Source organism: Schistocerca americana, chromosome 5, assembly GCF_021461395.2.
Source record: "Schistocerca americana isolate TAMUIC-IGC-003095 chromosome 5, iqSchAmer2.1, whole genome shotgun sequence".
Lineage (NCBI taxonomy): Eukaryota > Metazoa > Arthropoda > Insecta > Orthoptera > Acrididae > Schistocerca > Schistocerca americana.
The window spans coordinates 586,502,514-586,510,764 of NC_060123.1; positions in this window are offsets into that span (position 1 = coordinate 586,502,514).

Below are 8,251 nucleotides of genomic sequence, written 5' to 3' on the forward strand. Positions count from 1 at the left end.
TCGCGTCCAACCTTTATTTTTTTTTACCACATTTCGGTCTAAAGTTATGAGTCTGATTGAACATCGAAGATAATTCGCTTAACATTCTACCCACCAGCAATGACAAGTATTACAGAAACAACTCCGCACGGCAGCTCGTGGCTGCGTCGCGATCAGAACAGCTTACGCTCGAGCGTTTCCTCGCGCTGCAGCAGCTACCGGGCACCGGCCAGACGCCACCCGCCGCCTGAAATCCAGCACCGCCCATGTGAACGCGGCGCCACGCTGTCAGTGTATGTATCAACTGTCATTTCCGAATTTGAAGTTCAAGTTATCATCTTACAGTTAAGCATTGGATTTTGCATACTTGAACTACAATTAATCATTGTAAAATTGAGTCGCAAGTGGAAAAAGGTGTAACATCTGCAACACAACGTTTACTTTTGGTATAACAGAGGGGTGAATGCAGAGGAGGCAGCTAGAAAGATTTGAACTGTGTTTGGAGCCAGTGCCTTTAGGAAAAATACGCCAGAAAAAGAGAGTCGTGTTTCAACAAAGAGCGTTCTGGCATGAATGATTTTCCACATTAAGGAAGTCTTGACTACTGATTTATGTGATAGATCACCATTTTACCACCATGCGACATTTGCATTCAACAGGCAAAGTTCAGAAGTCTGGTGTAGGAGTACTGCATGCTCTAATTCTAAACAACAAAAATCAACGGAGTGAGTATTGTTGAACGTCATCAGGTCACTCATCGAGCATTCCTATGCAGTACTGTTACTGGTGACGTGTTATGATGCCTTTATCGTTAAGTTCCTAAGAAGAAATGAAAGGCTGAGTCCCACCAAAAGAGTAGTGTGAACATAATATTTTACATCTGATAAATCCAAAAGTGTGTTTTTGGCTACGAATTCTGCCCCCAGGGTGTGTGCAACATAGCTGGAATTTGTTGCCAACAACTGAGACACCTTTCGCTCGCAGTGTAAGAAAATCGAGCAATAAAACTACATCACTTGTGCTACTGCATGATAACGCACTATATTGATTTGAGAAACAAAACTATCCAGGAGATTGATAGGAAAGTCGTCTCTCACGCACTTGCATTGATAGGGAAGTCCTCTCTCAAGCACTTGTCCCTCTCGTCATATATTTGTAAAATTTTACCTTTCCCGCTCTTGATCGATCAACCGTCAAATCAATTCATTTCTAGACGAAAATACTCTTAAAACTACTCTGGTTTAATGACATCGTTAGAACCAGTAGGTTTCAACAGGCGTACAATTTGTAAACAACTTTAGCATAGTCAGATCGTTTTAGATATCGTGAAAGAAAATTCTGCTGCTGATTAATTTATCTTTGACAATTACTAAAAATGGTTCAAATGCCTCTGAGCACTATGCGACTTAACTTCTGAGGTCATCAGTCGCCTAGAACTTAGAACTAATTAAACCTAACTAACCTAAGGACATCACACACATCCATACCCGAGGCAGGATTCGAACCTGCGACCGTAGCAGTCCCGCTCTTCCGGACTGCGCGCCTAGAACCAGTAGACCACCGCGGCCGGCTGACAATTACTGTTCCGTTCAGTAAACTAATGGAAAATGCAATTAAAATATTCACTGTACTAATACAAATTAAATTCAGCTTACTACAGAAACATCACGACGGCAGTCTATCTTACTAAAGCATTAAGTGTCTGTGAGACGATTGAGCCTATTTTAACACGAATTAGTAGGATATTACCGACTTTTGACTTCGAAAAGATTTGTATTTATTTCATTTCCTGTACCATTCGTAAGTATTATGAAAATATGACATTTCATAAATAAAATTATGTATTCACAACAACAAAAAATATGTCGGCAGAAAACAAAAGTGGCATTATGAATTTGGCAGTACCGTAAGGTTTTCGCTCTGACACTAAGGGTTACTGAAAGTAGCAAGACGAATTTTGCTCGAGCGTTGTCTTACGATTCCCTTATTGAGTTTTTATCTGCCTGCTTGTAGCTGTGCTACAAAAGAATTAAAAGCGAGTCTCGAAAGGCGAACGAAGGCAGCTTGCACTTGGTTACTATGCATGTTACCCGGGAACTAGTTTTTTCCTAAAATGGGAAGACATCCTTCTGTGGTTGAATTGTTGGCAAATGTCAGTCAGACGTGTGCCGTTGGTCTAAGCGTTTCGGTGTGTTGAATTTGTACCAATGATTTTTCTACAGGTTTTTTCTGTCCCAAATAGAGAGTTGAAGTCTCCCATTAGTATTTTCACGACATCTTGGTGAATTTTGCTCATAGTATTTTCGAGTGTGTTCCAGAATTTTTCGACATTTTCGGTGTTATTCTTATTTTCGATGTAGGTGGGGACACGTGCATTAATGAGTGTATATTTTTTACTGGGGCTCTGAATGAGCGTAGTCATAAGTCGCTTGTTGATGGGCCGGCCGCGGTGGCCGAGCGATTCTAGGCGCTTCAGTCCGGAACCGCGCGACTGCTACGGTCGCAGGTTCGAATCCAGCCTCGGCATGGATGTGTGTGATGTCCTTAGGTTAGTTAGGTTTAAGTAGTTCTAAGTTCTAGGGGGCTGATGACCTCTGCTGTTAAGTCCCATTGTGCTCAGAGCCATTTGAACCTTTTGATTGTTGATGGGTGTGATATCTTTGACAGAGTTGATGATAGATCTGTGTTCGAGAAATGCAGTGCCGAATATTGGTACGCCTTTCGCTACCTTTCGTTGTATTTTGCTCTTGAAGATGCAATGGTTTCCCTAATGCAAGGTTTCATTGTCAGTTAGTCGTGGTTCTTGAAGAGCAAGGACGGGAATTTTTTGCCGGTCGATTTCTTTTGTGAGATTATTTAGTTTTCGTGTTTGGATCAAAGTATCGATGTTTACTTTTAAATTCATGTTTTTGTTTGTAGGGAAATTTACCAGAGATCTTCGATATTCTCTGCCGTGCTAACCTGAACTCCCCAGAATCCGAAAATCCAACTGCCGCCTGGCGACAGCCGGGTTGTGTACCACCTGGGGTAAAGTTGACTTTGCTTGCATAGTTCATGTTTGCTTGTGTTTCATTGGTTTGGCTTGGGTGATACCAGGACCGGTCAGGACCAGAGGGTATTGAAGCCTTTGAAAGCAAATGTTTTCAGGCATCATAACACGTCACCAGTAACAGTACTGCATAGGAATGCTCGATGAGTGACCTGATGACGTTCAACAATACTCACTCCGTTGATTTTTGTTGTTTAGAATTAGAGCATGCAGTACTCCTACACCAGACTTCTGAACTTTGCCTGTTGAATGCAAATGTCGCATGATGGTAAAATGGTGATCTATCACATATATCAGTAGTCGAGACTTCCTTAATGTGGAAAATCATTCATGCCAGAACGCTCTTTGTTGAAACACGACTATCTTTTTCTGGCGTATTTTTCCTAAAGGCACTGGCTCCAAACACAGTTCAAATCTTTCTAGCTGCCTCCTCTGCATTCACCCCTCTGTTATACCAAAAGTAAACGTTGTGTTGCAGATGTTACACCTTTTTCCACTTGCGACTCAATTTTACAATGATTAACTGTAGTTCAAGTATGCAAAATCCAATGCTTAACTGTAAGATGATAACTAGCCGTGCAGAGTTGTTTCTGTAATACTTGTTATTGCTGGTGGGTAGAATGTTAAGCAAATTATCTTCGATGCTCAATCAGACTCATAACTTTAGACCAAAATGTGGTAAAAAAAAAAAGTTTTGACGCGAACAGATTACCACTTTTTTTTCTCGCTCTTCATTTTGTTTGGTATTATTCGTTGCGTTTGGTCTCGGCAGACGTCACAAGACATCCGTTCAAGGTGACCCTTGATTCCTTTCCTCAATTTTTTTTGTTGCATAGGGCGAGCAGCCCTCTGACCGAACACGCTTTTTTTTTGCATTTTGTTCGTTTTTGATCGTTGTGTTTGGTCGTTGCGGACGTCGCAAGACATCCTGCTCAAGTTCGGTGGTTGATCCTTCCACTCAGTTTCTTTATTACAGAGGCCAACCGGCTCTCTGACCGAATACGCTGAGCTACCGTGAATATGTGAATAGTTACACTGAGCCTTGGACAACACTTTTGATGCGAAAGCAATAGGCCTGTCTTTATCACCAATCATATGCGAAACCACTCCACCATTTCTGTGATAGGAAGCGTCAACTTGCAACACAACTGGTTTTTCAGGATCAAAGTGAACTAAGCATCGATCACTGAGCAATGCATCTTTAAGTGTTTGAAAAGCAACTTGGCACTCATCTGTCCAAACAAAGGGGACATTCATGTGACGAAATGGAGCTGTGATTTGCGCATCATTCGGTATGAACTGAAGATAATAGTACATTTTCCCTAAGACTGACTGTAATTCTGTGACATTGCGAGGAACTGGCAAATCTCGCATGGCTAACAAATGCGACTGAAGAGGATGTACACCCTGACTGTTTATGACATGACCAAGATACTGAAACTCAAATTCAAAAAAATCTGAATTGGACAGTCTACATATTAGTCCTGCATCAGATAACACACGAAACAAAGCACGCAAATTTTCAATATGCTCTTCACGTGTACGACCTGCTACGAGAATATCGTCCAAATAGTTTGAACAGTTTGACAGTTGAGCAGTCAGCTGCTCCAAATCCCATTGTAAAATGGCGCGTGCGGAAGCACTTCCAAAGAGCAAACGCAAAAATTTAAACAAACCCAAATGAGTATTCACTACACACACTTTTTGAGATTCTTCGTCGAGCGGTACATGAAGAAATGTGTAGCGCAAATCAGTTTTTGAAAAACAGCGACCAGCGCCTGATCTGTCCATGAGATCCTCTGGGTGTGGCAATGGTTAAGTATCAATCACAGTTTGGGGGTTGACTGTAGACTTAAAGTCAACAAAGAGGCGAATGCGACCTGAAGGTTTTGGGAGCAAAATCAGTGACTTCCCCATTGACAAGGTTGTGTAGGCACAGTACCTCCGCTATCTTGCAATTCTTTAAGTTCAGCAGCAACTTTGTCCCATAATGCCATGGGAAATGTACGGGCCCGGCAAAATTTTGGCTGACCATTGTCTTTCAGTGTAATGCGTGCAACAAAATTGGTAGCTTGCCTAAACCTTTAGAAAAGCGATCTGGGAATTCTTTTAGCAAGCTAGCTACACTGTCTTTTGCATGGAATGCAAACACTGACAACGCATTCTCCTGAATGTTAAAGCCAAACAAATCAAATGAATCGATCTAAATATGTTCTCATAATCACGTGATTGTAGCACTGTAAAAGCCACTCTTCGCGTATGCGAGCGATACATGGCAGGAAAAGTACATTTTCCGAGAAAGGGAATGTCCCGTCCATTATAATTCGCCAGTTGCGTGCTAGTTTTAGACAGGCGCGGGGAGCCCAACAGTTCATGTGTGTGACGATTCAGCAGTGTGATAGATGCACCGACGTCCATCTAAAATTTCACACGTTTACCACAAAGATGTGAATAAACAAAAAGTTTGTTGGGCTGGCGTTCCATTGAAAAACTGTACACTTGCTAGTATTGGTAATGCCTGTTGCACACTTTGAATGTACTGCATTAATGACATGGGTCTTGTAACTAGATTTTTGTGACTGGGCACAGTTCTTATGTTTGATCATCTACATCTACATCTACATCTACATGGATACTCTGCAAATCACATTTAAGTGCCTGGCAGAGGGTTCATCGAACCACCTTCACAATTCTCTATTAGTCCAATCTCGTATAGCGTGCGGGAAGAATGAACACCTATATCTTTCCGTACGAGCTCTGATTTCCCTTATTTTATCGTGGTGATCGTTCCTCCCTGTGTAGGTCGGTGTCAACAAAATATTTTCGCATTCGGAGGAGAAAGGTGGTGATTGGAATATCGTGAGAAGATTCCGTCGCAACGAAAAACGCCTTTCTTTTAATTTCACCAACTGCGACATGGTCGCGTATACAAACAGTCTTTGATCACAATATGAATTCCTTAGACGATGACCGGTTTCAGTCCGTAATGACCATCCTCAGATCGTTTATTTTTACACCATGTCCTAAAGTGATAAGGCCATAATGGCATCGTCAAAACATATAAATATAATCAGCATAGCATCGTTATATAGATCTAAAATAAGGTGTAGAATAGGCCACATCGTCCACACAGTCATTATTGCAATAATGCAGTTGCAGTTGCGTTTGGTCATAATAGTTAACGAATCTACAACCTCTTCATACAAATGTTTGCTTGGAGTGGCGTTAGGAAATAGTCTGTTTAAGAGCCTAAACACTGCACTTCCTACCGTTGAGAGAAAGTACTGGGATATTACAAATGATTGAAGCGATTTCATAAATTCATTGTAGCTCCATTCATTGACATATGGTCACGACACACTACAGATACGTAGAAAAACTCATAAAGTTTTGTTCGGCTGAAGCCGCACTTCAGGTTTCTGCCGCCAGAGCGCTCGAGAGCGCAGTGAGACAAAATGGCGACAGGAGCCGAGAAAGCGTATGTCGTGCTTGAAATGCACTCACATCAGTCAGTCATAACAGTGCAACGACAATTCAGGACGAAGTTCAACAAAGATCCACCAACTGCTAACTCCATTCGGCGATGGTATGCGCAGTTTAAAGCTTCTGGATGCCTCTGTAAGGGGAAATCAACGGGTCGGCCTGCAGTGAGCGAAGAAACGGTTGAACGCGTGCGGGCAAGTTTCACGCGTAGCCCGCGGAAGTCGACGAATAAAGCAAGCAGGGAGCTAAACGTACCACAGCCGACGGTTTGGAAAATCTTACGGAAAAGGCTAATGCAGAAGCCTTACCGTTTACAATTGCTACAAGCCCTGACACCCGATGACAAAGTCAAACGCTTTGAATTTTCGGCGCGGTTGCAACAGCTCATGGAAGAGGATGCGTTCAGAGCGAAACTTGTTTTCAGTGATGAAGCAACATTTTTTCTTAATGGTGAAGTGAACAGACACAATGTGCGAATCTGGGCGGTAGAGAATCCTCACGCATTCGTTCAGCAAATTCGCAATTCACCAAAAGTTAACGTGTTTTGTACAATCTCACGGTTTAAAGTTTACGGCCCCTTTTTCTTCTGCGAAAAAAACGTTACAGGACACGTGTATCTGGACATGCTGGAAAATTGGCTCATCCCACAAATGGAGACCGACAGCGCAGACTTCATCTTTCAACAGGATGGAGCCCCACCGCACTTCCATCATGATGTTCGGCATTTCTTAAACAGGAGATTGGAAAACCGATGGATCGGTCGTGGTGGAGATCATGATCAGCAATTCATGTCATGGCCTCCACGCTCTCCCGACTTAACCCCATGCGATTTCTTTCTGTGGGGTTATGTGAAAGATTCAGTGTTTAAACCTCCTCTACCAAGAAACGTGCCAGAACTGCGAGCTCGCATCAACGATGCTTTCGAACTCATTGATGGGGACATGCTGCGCCGAGTGTGGGAGGAACTTGATTATCGGCTTGATGTCTGCCGAATCACTAAAGGGGGCACATATCGGACATTTGTGAATGCCTAAAAACACTTTTTGAGTTTTTGTATGTGTGTGCAAAGCATTGTGAAAATATCTCAAATAATAAAGTTATTGTAGAGCTGTGAAATCGCTTCAATCATTTGTAATAACCCTGTACATGTTCACGAAACTGGCGAAATAGGGGTATAGCAGCTGTAGTAGGTGGTGCTTGTTACATCAGGCATAAGGCATTGGGCAGTAGCTGCTGCACCATGTTGAGCAGTGTAGATATTTGCTGGGTCTGGAACTGAAACATCTGCATTAACTGTGTTGCATCTAACACTCGTGGTTGTGGCGGCTGAGCAGGTGGTGGGATACGTGGCATTTTGGAAGAGACAAATGCAAGAAATAGGTAAGACAAGCAAGAAAAACAAGCACAAAAGCAAAGAAAATTGCTGCAACGCCCACCTGAAACCACTGATTTGCAAAAGAGACTGTGTAAGTAGGCTGTTTAGGTTTTTATGTTGGTAACGCCACGTAGCGCTCTGTATGAAAATCACTGGCTGTGCTGTGTGCAGTCTGTGGCTGGTTAGCATTATTGTAATATTCGCTATTGTAGTGTTGGGCAGTTGGATGTTATCAGCGCGTAGCATTGCGCAGTTGGAGGTGAGCCGCCAGCAGTGGTGGATGTGGGGATAGAGATGGCGGAGTTTTGAGAGCGGATGATCTGGACGTGTGTCCATCAGAGACAGTAAATTTGTAAGACTGGATG